Source organism: Bufo bufo, chromosome 1 (assembly GCF_905171765.1).
Source record: "Bufo bufo chromosome 1, aBufBuf1.1, whole genome shotgun sequence".
NCBI lineage: Eukaryota > Metazoa > Chordata > Amphibia > Anura > Bufonidae > Bufo > Bufo bufo.
In genome coordinates this window covers 478168790-478186894 of record NC_053389.1, presented here as the reverse complement: position 1 = coordinate 478186894, position 18105 = coordinate 478168790, and positions in this window count along the sequence as shown.

The following is an 18105-nucleotide window of genomic DNA, read 5'->3' as shown; positions in this document are numbered from 1 at the left end:
TTCATTGTGATACGCAAGCCCCTTCACCACAACAAGGTAACGATCACGAAGGGGAATTGACACTTGTATGTGCCTTTTTTTTTTGTTTTGCAGCACCAGAGGCCAGAAAAATTAGGCATGTACACATGCCTGAAAAATAATGTTATTGTTGCAGCCGCTGTTGTAGCAGAGGCCGGAAAAATTGATGTTTTCAAGGCAGAAAGGTGACTAAAACATTGCGGCTTGAACCCTAGTGGGTGGCGGAGAATTCACGAAAGTCATCCGGTATGCAGATATTAAATACAGCAGCGTGGGGACCATTTTGAGGCCAAGGCATGTCATCAGGCCTTTTGTTAGTCAAACGTATCGCCCACTGTCAGTCCCTTCGGAATCTATGCCTCATTCATCTTAATGAAGGTGAGGTAATCAACACTTTTTTGAGCGAGGTGACTTCTTTTGTCAGTGACAATGCCTCCTGCTGCACTGAAGGTCCTTTCTGACAGGACACTTGAAGCGGGGCAGGCCAGAAGTTCTATCGCAAACTGGGATAGCTCAGGCCACAGGTCAAGCCTGCACACCCAGTAGTCAAGGGGTTCATCGCTCCTCAGAGTGTCGCTATCTGCAGTTAAGGCGAGGTAGTCTGCTACCTGTCGGTCGAGTCGTTCTCTAAGGGCTGGATCCCGAAGGGCTGTGGCGATGTGTAGGACTGAAAAAGCTCTGCATGTCCTCCATCAACAACACATCTGTAAAGCGTCCTGTCCTTGCCGCCATGGTCGTGGTAGGAGGAGGATTACTTTCACCTCTTCCCCTGTTAGATTCCCGTTGTGCTGTGACATCCCCCTTATAAGCTGTGTAAAGCATATTTTTTAGTTTTGTTTTGAACTTCTGCATCCTTTCTGACTTTCGGTAATTTGGTAACATTTCCGCCACTTTCTGCTTATACCGGGGGTCTAGTAGCATGGCCACCCAGTACAGGTCGTTCTCCTTCATCCTTTTTATACGAGGGTCCCTCAACAGACATGACAGCATGAAAGACCCCATTTGCACAAGGTTGGATGCCGAGCTACTCATTTCCCGTTCCTCGTCCTCACTGATGTCATTGACGGTCTGTTCTTCACCCCAGCCACGTACAACACCACGGGTCCCAGATAGGTGACAACAACGAGCACCCTGGGATGCCTGCTGTGGTTGGTCTTCCTCCTCCTCAAAGCCACATTCCTCCTCTGACTCCTCTTCCTCATACTCCTCTTGCAGCGTTGCCGCAGGTCCGGCAAGCGATGATGACAAGGCTGTTTCTGGGGGTGATGGTGACCACAACTCTTCTTCTTCCTCTTCACGCTCATCTACAGCCTGATCCAGCACTCTTCGCAGGGCACGCTCCAGGAAGAAAACAAATGGGATGAGGTCGCTGATGGTGCCTTCGGTGCGACTGACTAGGTTTGTCACCTCCTCAAAAGGACGCATGAGCCTACAGGCATTGCGCATGAGTGTCCAGTAACGTGGCAAAAAAATTCCCAGCTCCGCAGAGGCTGTCCTAGCACCCTGGTCATACAAATACTCGTTGACGGCTTTTTCTTGTTGGAACAGGCGGTCGAACATTAGGAGTGTTGAATTCCAACGTGTCGTGCTGTCGCAAATCAAGCGCCTCACTGGCATGTTGTTTCGGCGCTGAATGTCTGAAAAGTGCGCCATGGCCGTGTAGGAACGCCTGAAATGGCCACACACCTTCCTGGCCTGCTTGAGGACGTCCTGTAAGCCTGGGTACTTAGACACAAAGCGTTGTACGATGAGATTCAACACATGTGCCATGCATGGCACATGTGACAACTTGCCCAAATTCAATGCCGCCAACAAATTGCTTCCGTTGTCACACACCACTTTGCCGTTCTCCAGTTGGTGCGGGGTCAGCCACTGATCCACCTGTGCATTCAGGGCGGACAGGAGTGCTGGTCCGGTGTGGCTCTCTGCTTTCAGGCAAGTCAACCAGAAGACAGCGTGACACGCTCGTATCCGGGATGTGGAATAGCCCCTGGGGAGCTGGGGGGATTCAGTTGATGTGCAGCCAGACGCCGTAGCAGAAGAGGACTCAGCCGAGGAGGTTATGGAAGAGGATGGAGTAGGAGGAGTAGAGGAGGTGGCAGTAGGCCTGCCTGCAAGTCGTGGCGGAGTCACCAACTCCGCTGCAGAGCCACGCATTCCATGCTTGGCAGCTGTCAGCAGGTTGACCCAATGCGCAGTGTAGGTGATATACCTGCCCTGACCGTGCTTTACAGACCAGGTATCAGTGGTCAGATGGACCCTTGACCCAACACTGTATGGCTGAGATGCCATGACTTCCTTTTCAATCACTGAGTAGAGGTTTGGGATTGCCTTTTCATCTGGGTACCTTTCACTGTGGTGTCCCAATAGCGACAAATTTTTTGAAGGCCTCAGACTCCACCAGCTGGTATGGTAAAAGCTGGCGGGCTAAGTGTTCCATCAAGCCAGCTGTCAGACGCCGGGCAAGGGGGTGACTCTGTGACATTGGCTTCCTACGCTCAAACATTTCCTTTACAGACACCTGACTGTGGGCAGATGAGATGGAACTGCTGAAGGTGAGAGGCGGAGTGGCGGGTGGTTGAGAGGGGGCAAGGAGGACAGCAGTGGTTGACGTGGCTGAAGATGCTGGACCAGGAGGAGGATGGTGGCTTTGAGCTTGTGTGCTGCTTCTATTCGTCATCATGTGTTGATCCCATAGGCGTTTGTGATGTGCGATCATGTGCCTTCGCAAAGCAGTTGTACCTAGGTGGGTGTTGGATTTCCCACAACTCAGTTTCTTTTGGCACAAATCTGAACACTGGGCATTATTCCAGGGCCAGTGGAAATCGCAGCACTACGACCACGACGGCCCCTGCGGCGTGGCCTGCCTCTGCCTGTCATTTTATATTAGATAAGTGTTACTATGCGTGCAAGGTACTGTGCCACCCTATATAAGTGGTGGGCAGTGAGCACAGTACAGTCTGTGTGGGCCTGACGCACACTGGCTTGCAACTGTGATTATATCACAGAAAAAGATTAAATATAATTTTTTTTTATCTGAAAGGTGAGTGACACCCTGTAACGGTATGAGTGGAGGCCTAGCCAGTGGCCACAATAGAGTCTGTGTGGGCCTGACACACACGGGCTTGCAAATGTGATTATATCACAGAAAAATATTAAATAGAATTTTTATTTATCTGCGAGGTATTTGTGAGTGAGTGACACCCTGTAACGGTATGAGTGGAGGCCTAGTCACTAGCCAGTGGTCACAACACAGTCTGTGTGGGCCTGACACACACGGGCTTGCAAATGTGAGCCCGTCTGAGATCCTCAGACCCCTTGTGAGACCATATGCTGGTGCGGTTGGCCTTGGGTTCCTCATAATGCAAGACAATGCTAGACCTCATGTGGCTGGAGTGTGTCAGCAGTTCCTGCAAGACGAAGGCATTGATGCTATGGACTGGCCCGCCCGTTTCCCAGACCTGAATCCAATTGAGCACATCTGGGACATCACGTCTCGCTCTATCCACCAACGTCACGTTGCAGCACAGACTGTCCAGGAGTTGGCAGATGCTTTAGTCCAGGTCTGGGAGGAGATCCCTCAGGAGACCGTCCGCCACCTCATCAGGAGCATGCACAGGCATTGTAGGGAGGTCATACAGGCACGTGGAGGCCACACACACTACTGAGCCTCATTTTGACTTGTTTTAAGGAAATAACATCAAAGTTGGATCAGCCTGTAGTGTGTTTCTCCACTTTAATTTTGAGTGTGACTTTCCATTTTTTTTCTTTTTGTGTGATTTTGTTGTCAGCACATTCAACTATGTAAAGAACAAAGTATTTCAGAAGAATATTTAATTAATTCAGATCTAGGATGTGTTATTTTTGTGTTCCCTTTATTTTTTTGAGCAGTGTACATTGCCTAGGCCAGTGATGGCGAACCTTTTACAGACCGAGTGACCAAACTGCAACCCAAAATCCACGTATTTTTCGAAACGTGCCTACATGGAAATTTAACCTGAATACTACAGTCCAATATAGTATATCTTCCATGTGCTTTATCATTTAGCTATAATAGCCTGCCTACATTTAATGTGCTGCCTGTGCAGTTCATAGTGCGCCCTGCACTGATGAATGGCAGGAAAAGTCTAAGGCATATTGGTATGCCTTAGACTTTTCCCAGGGTGCAGGTGCTCATAGAGAGGGCCCTGAGTGCCGCCTCTGGCACCCGTGCCATAGGTTTGCCACCACTGGCCTAGGCTAACAATCCTGACTACCAGGGGGGACATAAAAGGCTAGAGTCCCAAGGATAAGTTGATGATGCCAAGGAGGGGTGCTAACTATCCTAGACTAAAATGGATGTAAGTCCACTTAAAGTGCAAACACAAGTAAGTCCTGGACTTGTGGCTAAATTGATACAATAGTCCCAGAAACACAAAGCCAGGCCACACTGTGGCTCAGATCCATTAGATATAAATAAAAGTGTCTCTGGGGCTCACCAGTCGGTCAGTATGGATAGAGGTGCTCAATCACATTACTTGACCACTGAGGAAGGGACCAGAAAGTGTCCCGAAACGCGTCTGATCTGAGGAAGCAGTGAGGACCATAAGGAAAGCAACTATATTGAACTGAAAATCATCGGATAAAAATATTCGCCACCGCGATATTCTTTCAAATTTTCCACAGCTAAGAAGATTGGCCAATCAGGAACCAACTACCGTGTGACGTCAGGCTGCATCACCATCACGTGCAGCATCACATGGTAAGGCAAGTGATCACGTGGGACGCCACGCAGGTCCTTACAGAACGGAAGACACCGTAACAGATTGAAGAGGGGTAAAGTAAATTACACCTTTTACTGTTCCTCCGTATTATAACATATGTACTTTGCCAACAATAACGGCTATATGTAATAAGAATATCGGGAGAATTTACATCTAAATTCAAGTGAATTAGAAATCTGCCAGGAGAGTCGCTCTCTCTTTAAAGGGCGGACACTCTAACACTTGAGAAACCGGTGAATACAGGACTTAATACTGTTGTATCCACATCAGCAGCTATATGGTGTATGATTCACGTTTTTAAGAACACGTTTTTAAGAACACTTGTATGCTAAAAAATGTATATTTTTTGTTGTGCACAACGTATTTTACTCAACTGAGCACTTTTTCCTATTTTTTTTTGCACAGCATTTTGTCCTATATCTTATTGGATCTTTTATGCGAATATACTGCACACCTTTCAAGAACAGCACTACTTCACAGAAATGAATCAACATATACTGTTCAGCTTATTGGACTGTATACTTACTGATTCCAGGACCTTTTGAAAGAACTCTTTGAACATTTGGACACCAGCTCCAATCCTAGGGAAACCTAGATCCCGTCCAACATTACCCATTGGAATATACACCTTTGTCCAATAGACTTTATATCAAATAACACCTTGAGTAGTCACTCTACCTTATCATATATTTTTATATATTTTTATCTCATCATTTTTTTATTCATTTATTTTATTCTTTATCAACTTTCTTCTTATATATTTTTTTCTAGACTTAAACAAATATCATCCATAATCGAATATTTTATTTTAAATAACTTTAAATATCTCTTAATTTAAACCAAATGCGAGTGTGCCATCACAATTTTTTTCCAATTCAGATCCATTAGAGTCCATGGCAGAGGGTAAGGTGCTTGTAAACGTTTCAAAAAACAAGTGCAATGAGAGAGCCCCAACTTGCAGCTCTAACAGCCTAGAGTCCCACAATCATACATGAGGTCACAAGGTTTGAGTCTATTCCTTGGGGTGCTGGCTTATAACGTTACAAAAACATCTCAACCAGTTGGCGTTTGAGTACAGTCCTTGGGTGTGTGACTTGGAATGGTGCTTAAGGGTAAATGCACACGATCAGGATTGCGTGCGGATTTGAGTGTACCACATTAATACAGGAATCAGACCCTGAAATGTTAAAGTCCCTGTACTAGGACAAAAAAAAAAAGTAAAAAAAGTAAAAAAATAAAAAAAATGTTTTATAAAAATATATTTTTTTACAGGAAAATTGAATATAGATCACAGAGGTGAGAGAAACACTAAAAATAACTTTATTATGAAAATCTAAAAACAGTACTTGGGGAAAGGGTCACTAATCTGCAGACAAAAGGTTAAATATAAAATTGTAGCCACCGGAGGGAGAGATGATCTGCCCAGAGAATAATAACCAAATATATCTTGAGTAGACACCTGAGACCGCAGATGTAATAGATTGACTCTCAGGTTACTGCTCCCCAGAGGGTGCAAACATACACTGGTGTGTACCTATCATCCAAAAAGGCTTAAACCAGTGAAATACCTGAGAGATGTGATTACAACCCCTATATTCACAGCATAGATAATAGGACACCAACCAGATGGGGTGAAAAAAAGTGTGCCGCTGGGTTTAAAAAATGGGGCTGAAGCAAGTAAGCAAAAAGCCCCTATTAACAGCACACAGCGCACCAGCTACAATGAGGCTAATAAATGAAATAAAGCCTCAACACTGTAGCTAATATGCTAAATCACCCTCAACTACCTTGCATTGGAAACTAACTGTCACCTTCACTAACAGGCGTCATACTCAAGACTACTCTGTGTTTGTCTGTCTTGTTTGTCTATCCCGCACTCACTCAGGTTAGGGATCACCTCCCAGTTGCGCTCCGTTACCTAGGATGGGTAAGTGCAAGTAGGCAGGGACAGAGGTGTGGGTGGATTCAGTTTTGCACCTTTCCCCACCCCCTTCCTGTGACACAATATTTTACCCTGGTTCTGCGGTTTACAGAAACACCTCACATGTGGTCGTAAACTGATGTAAGGGCACACGGCAGGGCGCAGAAGAAAAGGAGCGCCGTATAGTTTTTGGAAGGCAGATTTACCTGAACTGGTTTTTAGATGCCATGTCCCATTTGAAGCCCCCCTGATGCAACCTTACAGTAGAAACACCCAAAAAGTGACCCCATTTTTGGAAACTAGGGGTTAAGGTGCCAGTTTTATTGGTACTATTTTGGGGTAAATATAATTTTTAATTGCTGTATATTACATTTTTTGTGAGGCAAGGTAACCAAAAAAAATTATTTTTGACACAGTTTTTATTTGTATTTTTTTACAGTGTGCACCTGAGGGGTTAGGTCATGTGATATTTTTATAGAGCTGTTTTTTACGGATGCGGCGATACCTAATATGTCTACTTTTTTTTTTTATTTCACTTTAACACAATAATAGCATTTTTTAAACAAAAAAATTATGTTTTAACGTCTCCATGTTCTGAAAGCTGTAGTTTTTTTGGAGCGATTTTCTTATGTAGGGGCTCATTTTTTGTGGGATGAGGTGACGGTTTTATTGGTACCATTTTGTGGGAAATATGCCTTTTAAATCACTTGGAGTTGCACTTTTTGTGATGTAAGGTGACAAAAATAGCTTTTTTTACACAGTCTTTTTTTTTTAGGGTGTTTATCGGACGGGGTGGTTCATGTGATATATTTACAGAGCGGGTCGTTATGGACACGGCAATACAAAATATGCCTATTTTATTTATTTATTTCTATTTTTAACCTATTTTTTTTATTACTTAATTGGGGATTTTTTTTTTTTACATGTGAAACCAGTTTTTTTTTCTTTTTTTTTTAAAAACTGTTTATTGTTTTATTTTTTATTCTACACTTTGCGTCCCCCATAAGGTCATACAGGACCTCTGGGGGACATTTAACTTCACTTTTTTTTTCACCATTGATTTCTCCTGTAACTGGGGCTGACATAGTAGCCCCAGTTACAAGGGAAATATACCCCCCAGAGAGGCTGTACAGCAGAATACAACGCTGTACAGCCTCAGTGCAGTGCTGATCGAGGTCTGTGAAAGACCCGACAGCTCCTGCACTCTCCCAGCCTCTGCGGTCACATGACTACCCGGCCGGGACAGGAAGAGCATAGTGCTTCCTGATCTGTATACACAGCGCTCGTTGATAGGGCCCCCCGCGTGCAGCTGCCATCTCTGAATGGACATTCCAGAACGTCCATTCAGAGATAAACATTCACCCAGAGGACATTTATATCCTATAGGCAGATGTGAAATGGTTAAGGTGAAAAATGGCTTGGCCCTGAAGGGGTTAAATCTAGATTGCAGGTATACAGGGACGTACTATAGGCCAAGCAAGGGAAGCGGCTGCTTTGGAGCCTGAACTCAAAAGGGGCCCATCCAAGAGGAGGACTAAAAGATTTTATTATCAGTATTATACAATGAATTTAGGCCTCATGCACACGGTCGTTGTTTGGGTCCGTTTTGGCTCGGATGCGGACCCATTCACTTCAATGGGGCCGCAAAATATGTGGACAGCACTCCGTGTGCTGTCTGCATCCGTTGCTCCGTTCCGCTGCCCCGCTAAAAAAATATAACATGTCCTATTCTTGTCCGTGCTATGCGGACAAGAATAGGCATTTATATTGACAGCCGTCCGTTCCGTTCTGCAAATTGGCACACGGGCGGCTTCCGTTTTTTGCAGATCCGCTGTTTGCGGACCGCAAAAAACGGAACGTTCGTGTGCATGAAGCCTTATATACAGAGTCACTGTTGGAAACGGACGGAGCAGCCTCTTCTTAAATAGTGATGTTGACTAACCATAGTTATGCCACCATAGGTATAATTTCTTTTGCCATAAATTATAATAAATGTGCCATGCCACCTTGGTTCTCCCCCATGTCATCTACTCAAGGCCCTACTGACTTTTTATTTTTAAAATGCAGTGTTAGGCCTCTTGCACACGGGCGTCCCGGATTTACTCCGGATGGGTTGCGTGTGCATTGCGGGAAACCCACCCGAGTAGGCACGCAATTGCAGCCAGTTTTGACTGCGATTGCGTTCCGATGTTCAGTCTTTTCCACGTGAGTGCAATGTATTTGCACGCGCGTGAGAAAAAACTGAATGTGGTACCCAGACCCGAACCCGAAATTCTTCACTGAAGTTCGGGTTTGGGTTAGGTGTTCTATTCATTTTATTATTTTCCCTTATAACATGGTTATAAAGGAAAATAATAGCATTCTTAATACAGAATGCTTACTATCTTCATTCAGCAGGACCTGCGCTGATGTCTCCACGCTCACCACGTGGTGAGCCGGATTACGTCATCAAAGGCCCTTTTGCAGGTCCTGAAAGAAGAAGAAAGAAGACGATGCCGGCTGTGCGAACAAGTGGATGAGGTGAGTTTTTTTTAATTTTTATTGTTTAACCCCTCAAGCCACATTTTAGTAAGTATTCTGTATTAAGAATGCTATTATTTTCCCTTATAACCATGTTATAAGGGAAAATAATACAGTGATTAGACTTTAATAGGGTTACTCATTCCTATCATCTAATAGCAACCATGTGTGAAAATCGCACCGCATCCGCACTTGCTTCCGATTTTCACGCAGCCCCATTCATTTCTATGGGGCCTGCGTTGCGTGAAAAACGCAGAATATAGAGCATGCTGCGATTTTCACGCAACGCACAAGTGATGCGTGAAAATCACCACTCATCTGCACAGCCCCATAGAAGTGAATGGGTCCGGATTCAGTGCGGGTGCAATGCGTTCGCCTCATGCATTGCACCCGCGAGGAATTCTCGCCCATGTGAAAGGGGCCTTAGGCACCGTGTTTGTCTGCAATTGCGTTCAGTTGTTCAGTTTTTGATGCGTTTTTCACGTGCGTGATAAAAAACTGAAGGCTTAGGCCCCTTTCACACGAGCGTGATGGATTAGGTCCAGATGCGTTCAGTGAAACTCGCACCATTTTGCAAGCAAGTTCAGTCAGTTTTGTCTGCGATTGCGTTCCGTTGTTCAGTTTTTTCTGCGCGGGTGCAATGCGTTTTGATGTGTTTTCCACGCGTGTGATAAAAAACTTAAGGTTTACAAACATCTCTTAGCAACCATCAGTGAAAAACGCATTGTACCCGCACTTGCTTCCGGATGCAATGTGTTTTTCATGCAGCCCCATTCACTTCTATGGGGCCAGGGCTGCATGAAAAACACAGAATATAGAACCTGCTGCGATTTTCATGCAACGCAGAACTGATGCGTGAAAAAAAGCGCTCATGTACACAGCCCCATTGAAATGAATGGGTCAGAATTCAGTACGGGTGCTATGCGTTCGCATCACGCATTGCACCCGCATTGAAAACTCGCTCGTGTGAAAGGGTCCTAAGTGAGGCCTATGCCAAAATTTGCAAATTTTTGATGCCAGAAAACTGTCATACATTAATACATTAGCCCCTATGTCCTAAAGTCCTACTTATTGATGGTAAATGACAAAATGTTATAGCAATTCATGATTGCATACTGCTTTAGCCATGAAAACAGCAGTACAATGTACACAAAACAGATTGTATGCCATGAGCTTGACCTCTGTAGAGCCAATTGTGTATTGCTTCATGTGAGTATATCATTAGTTAATTGGGCTTGACAAACATGACCAACCTTTCAGGCTTTTCCTCTTTTTGATTATTTAGTGATGTCTACGATTTGTAACAAATCTTTTTTCATTATCCTGTTTAGTTAATGGCTGCCTGGTTAATGACGGCTTTTGTTGGAAGCTAAGCACTTTTCTTAATAATGTTTGTAAACCAGTTAATCCCATTTGCTTGTATTTCCTTTATGTTAGCTGTAAGCTTTGTATAGACATTTAGGGTGCCTTCACACACGGCAGATTTTGTGGCAGAAAATTCTGCAACTTTAAATTAGTTCCTTTCATTTGAATGGGGGAGCAAACAAATGGATTTCTGCAGGCCCCATTAAGGTGAATGGAACTGATTTTTAGTAGCAGAGTTTTCTGTTGTTATCTAACTGTGGAAAAAATAGTAGTTTAAATGGGTTTTCCGGGATTTTGATACTGGTGACCTATCCTCAGGATAGGTGATCAGTATATGATCGGTGGGGGTCCAACAATTTGGACCCCTGCCGCCCAGCTGTTTGAGAAACCATTGGAGCTCCTGTGAGTGCTACGGCTTTCTCTGTGCTTACTGAGCACAGTGCTGTACATTGTATAGCGGATGTGCTTGGTATCGCGCTCAGCCTCATTCACTTCAATGGGGCTGAGCGCGATACCAAGCACAGTCGCTATACAATGTATGGAGCTGTGCTTGGTAAGCTGCGAGAAGGCAGCGCTGCTCACAGGAGCGACGATCCTTTCTCAAACAGCTGGTCGGCAGGGTCCCGGGTGTCGGCCCCCACCGATCAGATACTGATCGCCTATCCTGAGGATAGGTCACCAGTATCAAAATCCTGGAAAACCCATTTAAAGGGGTTGTCTGGTTTCAGGAGAAAACTGCACAACACTCATGGTTTTCTTGCAATAAAGAATAGACCATTACTTACCTAGCAGATCCTGACATGTCAAAAACATGTGACTGCTGTAGTCAATCACTGACCTCAAGCAGTGCACTGCTGAGGCCAGGGATTGGCTGCAGCGGTGACATCATGTGTTGACATGGGATCTGCTAGACAACTAATGTTCTATTCTTTATTGTAAGCACACCATGAGTGTTGTACAGTTTCCTCCTGAACCAGACAACCCCTTTAAAGGCACGTTCTAATTTAGACAGCCCCTGTCCATATGTCCTATTAGGGCATATAGAAATCTTAGAGAGGATCCTGAATAGAACCCCCTTCTATGAGCCTCAAAGGGGTTGGCCCATCTTGGCTATTGAAGTCATATTGCTAGGATATACCATCAATGTCAGATAGGTGCCACATCTGAGACCCGCTCTTATCTCCTGAACAGGGCCTGCGAAGCGAACAGGGAGCAGCCACGCATAGGCGGCCATCCTCCGTTCACTATTGAGGGAGTTCTAAAATAGCCAAGCAGCAGCCCCATGACTGGATGAATGGGGAGGCAGGCACGCTCTCCATTCACTGCTAGCAGTGAATAGCAGTGAAACCACTCAGCTTTTTTCGGAATGACCATAGCCCCACTACAGGTGGGACTTGCACCTATTTGACATTGATGGTGCAGTACCCCAGAACAGGGTACTTGCAAAATTGCATGGTTATTTAATGTTATGTCATGTATAGTCCCAGTATGGTTATATATGGAAATGATAGAGTTAATTAACTCTGACACAGCCCCAGCAGTAAGTTTAAGGGCCCTCATAGGAATGTTTGTTAGCGATTATCTGGAGGTGCCGCCGATTACCCAATGAACTGGTAATCACATCATTCATGCAGTCACCTAAATTGTCTTTTGCTGGCAGCAGATTGTGCTGTCTAAACAGAAAAAAAAAAGGCAATTCTGCCATTTATTTATTTTTTTACAGTATTCATTATGTGGTAAAATTGACCATTAACCTTCATTCACCTCCAGTTTAGTACGATTGCAATGATACCACACTTGTATAGTTTTTCTTGTGTTTTAATACTGAAAAAATATTAAAAACCTTGAAAAAAATATTCTGACCCCTATAACTTTTTTGTAGTTATGCATACGAAGCTGTGTGAAGGCTAATTTTTTGCGTGGAAGTTCTGTAATTTTTTATTATACCATTTGGAAGTGTCTGTGCCTTTACTTTTAGAGCAGTGTAACAGGTTCCCTGATCTTATCCGGGAAACGCAGTTACCGGAGCAGAAGCATGCGGCTCCCGCTTCCGGACTGCTCAGATGCCATGGTCACGTTTGACCACAGCATCTGAGGTCTTATGGCTGATTGAATGTATGTGCTGCAGGTCTCTTCTGTTTGACACAGCAGAAACCCCGCAGCTATGCCGCCCGCTGCATGCGCGAGCAGGCGCCACGTTTAAAGACACGACTTCCGCCGTGCATATACAGAGGAGGTCACGAAGGGTTTAAAATTAACGTAAGACTAACCCTTGCTAACACAGTTGATAATACCCTTTTTCTGGGTCTTAGAGCTGTTTCACACGAGCGGATGCTGTGCGTGGCATCCGCTCCGGGAAAGAGTGCCAAGACCCGATGCAGACTGCAGAGGCACGGAGCATTAACATGACTGATAATGCTCCGTGCCTCTCTGTGATCTCTTTACTACGAAATAACAGTGAGATAAAGTTGTCACTGTGATTTCGTAGTAAAGAGATCACAGAGAGGCAAAGAGCATTATCAGTCATGTTAATGCTCCGTGCCTCTGCAGTCTGCATCGGGTCTTGGCACTCTTTCACGGAGCGGATGCCAGGCACGGCATCCGCTCGTGTGAAACAGCCCTTAAAGGGAGTCTGTCAGCAGTTTTGACCCTGGAAAAACTCCTGACAATGCTAGGGAGGGGCCGTGGATAGCTGGTTAAGCTTACCTTTATAGATACTTTTATTAGAAGCGGCACTGTGCAACAGAATTTTATTCCAACACTGCAAGGGTCCTGAAAACATTCCCTCATGCTGAAGTGCTCGCCCTTGGGACGCTTGCAGGAACTGTGTGTACCAGAATAATGCCTCATTCACACATCAGTGTTTGGGTTAGTGACAGTGGCGTACATAGAGAAGTAAGGGCCCCATAGCAAGGATCAAACCAGGCCCCCCACACAGGACAGAAGGGTTTCTGCCTAAATCCCTTTCAGTGACCCATGGGCTATTTTTCCACTGCCTCATTTGCTAAAAGTTGTTTCTTTAGAGGGTAGAGTCCTAATCAAGTTTTTACCCCCAGTAGAAGAGGAGATGATCCCAGCTGGGCCCCCTTTTGCCCTGGGCCCCATAGCAGTCGCATGGTCTGCCACTATGGTAGTTGCGCCCCTGGTCAGTGATTACCATAAGTGACTTTGAGACAAAACTAGGAGTGGCTTTAAACACAGAACAGGTGCAGATCTTTCCCATATACTTTCTCTCTGTGGAAGCTTCAATCCTTGTTTTGGCTCACAATTAGTGATGAGCGAAGCAAGCTTTAGATCCTAGATCCGAAGTTGCTTAACTCAAAACTTTGGGTTAATGCTGTACGAAGATCTGTCTCCATACAGCATTAAAATGGATGGCCTCCGATGAGGCAAAGTCAATTATTTGAGAAGGATCGCAAGACTTCGGTGAATGACTTCAGTACTTGATTTTTTAAAGTGGAAAACCACTTTAAAACTTGGATCCAAACTCAGCTTCGGTTCACAGTAGTACCTCGGAAACCAAAGCTGAGTTCTGATCCAAAGGAGGGAGACTGAAAAGGGAATCTGTGAGTAAGGCCTCATGCACACAACCGGTTTTTTTTGCGGTCCGCAAAACGGATTTCCGTTGTTCCGTGACCGTTTTTTCTTCCGTGGGTCTTCCTTGATTTTTGGAGGATCCACGGACAATGCAAGTCAATAGGGACGGATCCATTTGACGTTGACACAATATGGTGCAATTGCAAACGGATCCGTCCCCCATTGACTTTCAATGTAAAGTCAGGAGTCCCTTTTATACCATCGGATCGGAGTTTTCTCCAATCCGATGGTATATTTTAACTTGAAGCATCCCCATCACCATGGGAACGCCTCTATGTTAGAATATACCATCGGATTTGAGTTACATCGTGAAACTCAGATCCGACGGTATATTCTAACACAGAGGCGTTCCCATGGTGATGGGGACGCTTCAGGTTAGAATATACTAAAAGAACTGTGTACATGACTGCCCCCTGCTGCCTAGCAGGTGCTGCCAGGCAGCAGGGGGCAGACCCCCCCCCCCTCCCTCCCCTGTATTTAACTCATTGGTGGCCAGTGTGGCCCCCCCTCCCTCCCCTGTATTTAACTCATTAGTGGCCAGTGCGGCCGGCCCCCCTCCCTCCCTCCCTTGTATTTAACACATTGGTGGCCAGTGCGGCCGGCCCCCCTCCCTTGTATTTAACACATTGGTGGCCAGTGCGGCCGCCCCCCCCTAATTAAAATGGCCGACCCCCCATCATTGGTGGCAGCGGAGAGTTCCGATCGGAGTCCCAGTTTAATCTCTGGGACTCCGATTGGTAACCATGGCAACCAGGACGCTACTGCAGTCTTGGCTGCCATGGTTACTTAGCAATTTTAGAAGCATTATACTTGCCTGCGATGTCTGTGACCGGCCGGGCGCTCCTCCTACTGGTAAGTGACAGGTCTGTGCTATAAGCAATGCGCCGCACAGACCTTTCACTTACCAGTAGGAGGGGCGCCCGGCCGGTCACAGACATCGCAGCTAAGTATAATGCTTCTAAAATTGCTAAGTAACCATGGCAGCCAGGACTGCAGTAGCGTCTTGGCTGCCATGGTAACCGAACGGAGCCCCAGCGATTAAACTGGGACTCCGATCGGAACTCTCCTGTCACTACCAGAGCTTTGGGACGTTCTCACAGCTCTGTTTCTCCACCCCTGTGATGATGTCACTACTAGAGCTGGGAGGAGTTCTCACTGCTCTGTTTACTTTTGGTTTCCTTCCTCCCAGCTGTTCCTCATGCGTTTGATTTCCCTCTCTTTATATCACCCCTCCTCCTATTGTAGGGCGTGGATTATAGTTATCATTTCAGTTGTAGCTCTTGCTTTAGTATCTTCACTTGTAGCTATCAGTTCACTGGACCTGTGTTCTGCTGCAGCAAGCACTCCGGATATTGCCAGCTGTCCTTGGATCCGTCTTCTCTGCGGCTGCAACACCTTCAGCTAAGTGTACAGACTTTGTTGTGTACCTTATTATTTTCTGACTGGATCTGAGGTGGCCACGGTTCCCTCCATATACTGAGTAGGGCACCGGTGGCCGTGCCCCTTCCACTATTGTAGGGGTTACAGTGGTCATCAGTCTTAGGCACGTGGGCATGCCTCGTTCCGCCATTTGGATCCGGGCATGTGCTTTAGCAGAATAGGGAGAGCTCTGAGGGTCTGACAGGGGTCACCCTTTATCCTCCCTAGTTTGGGTCCGGTCAGTAGCTCTTTTAACTGTGTATACTATTGTTGCTCACATACAGCCGTGACATTATAATCCACCAAAACCGTCCTTTTTTGACATGGATCCGCTTTCTGTCCTGGTTGACCGCATGCAGGGTCTTTCTTTGGAAGTAGCGGATCTCCGTCAATCTATGACTCAGCTTTAAGCATAGGGCTCTGCTCCGGCTCATGGAGTCTGTTGCGAGCCAAAGGTCTCACTTTCGGAAACGTTCTCCGGGGGCAGTGAGAATTTTCTTCGCTTCAGAGAGGCATGCAAACTCCATTTTTGCTTGTGTCCCCACTCCTCTGATAAGGAGGAGCAGAGGGTGAGGATTGTCATCTCCCTGCTCAGGGGTAATGCTCAGACTTGGGCTTTTTCGCTGCCATCAGGGGATCCCTCCCTTCGATCCGTGGAAAGATTTTTTGTGGCCCTGGGGCAGATTTATGATGACCCGGATCGTGTTGCTCTGGCCGAATCTAACTTACGTGTTTTATGCCAGAACAAACTGTCTGCGGAGCTTTATTGTTCTGAATTTCGGAGATGGGCAGCTGATTCGGGTTGGAATGATGCTGCACTCCGGAGTCAGTTCTGTCATGGTCTCTCAGGGAGATTGAAAGATGCGTTTGCTTTCCATGAGAGACCAACGTCCTTAGAGTCTGCCATGTCATTGGCGGTACGCCTTGACAGGCGTCTAAGAGAAAGAAACGAGACCTCTCTGTCCAGCCATTGTCAGTCTAGGGGCAGTGGTGCGGACTCATTCAGTGTGCAGGGGCCTCATCCTGTCTCGCTCCCCTCTGAGGAGGAGCCCATGCAGCTAGGTCGACTTGCCCCTGATAAAAGAGGATTTAGTCCTCAGAGTATGGTGTGTTTTTGTTGTGGGGGCATAGGTCATTTGGCAAATGTTTGTCCCTCTAGGAGATTCTTGAACTGTACTAAGAGTGATAATAAGAGAAAAACCTCAAAAGGTAAATCATCAAATTCTGCTTCATCTGCTACTTTGGGCAAAGTTGATGTAGGAATTGATGCTTTTCCTCTGACCTGCAGTTCCCATTTTCTCCTGTCTGCCAGGGTGGCGCTAGAGAGCAAAGTCATTTCTTGTGAGATTTTTGTCCATAGTGGAGCGGCCGTCAATCTTATTGACACTCAATTTGTAGCCATGCATGGTTTTCAGGTTTGCACATTAGAAAAGGATATACCTGTTTTTGCTATTGACTCTGCTCCACTCTCACAGAGATCTCTGAAGGGCATTGTTCACAATATCCGGCTAGCTGCAGGTGACACTTATGTGGAGGATATATCTTGTTTTGTCCTTAACGGATTGCCTTCTCCTCTAGTTTTGGGGTTACCCTGGCTCACTAGACATAACCCCACTATTGATTGGCAAGGAAGGCAAATAAATGAGTGGAGTGACTTTTGTAGAGAGAATTGTCTTACAGCGACTTTTGCAGAGGTGTCTACTAAAACTGTGCCATCATTTCTCTCTGATTTCTCGGACGTGTTTTCCGAGAGCGGTGTTCTGGAGCTACCTCCTCACCGGGAGTTTGACTGTCCCATTAACCTCATTCCCAGCGCCAAGCTGCCAAAAGCACGCCTCTACAATCTCTCACAACCGGAAAGAATCGCAATGCGAACTTATATCTCCGAGAGTCTCGAGAAGGGGCATATTCGTCCCTCAAAGTCACCTGTGGCCGCGAGTTTTTTTTTTTGTTAAAAAAAAAGATGGCTCTCTGAGACCTTGCCTAGATTTTAGGGAGCTGAACCGTATCACGATTCGCGATCCCTATTCCCTTCCTCTGATCCCGGACCTGTTCAACCAAATTGTTGGGGCCAAGGTGTTTTCCAAATTGGATTTGAGAGGCGCGTACAACCTGGTCAGGGTCAGAGAGGGGGATGAATGGAAAACGGCCTTTAATACCCCTAACGGGCATTTCGAGAATCTCGTTATGCCTTTCGGCCTGATGAATGCTCCGGCAGTCTTTCAGCATTTTGTTAATAGTATTTTCTACCATTTAATGGGGAAATTTGTATTGGTGTATCTTGATGATATTTTGATTTTTTCCCCTGATGTTCAGACCCATCAGGATCATCTTTTTCAGGTTCTGCAGATTCTGCGGGAAAATAAATTGTACGCCAAGCTGGAGAAATGTCTTTTTATGGTATCGGAGATTCAATTTCTGGGTTTTCTCCTCTCTGCTTCTGGTTTTCGCATGGATCCGGAGAAGGTCCGTGCTGTACTTGAGTGGGAGCTTCCTGAGAAT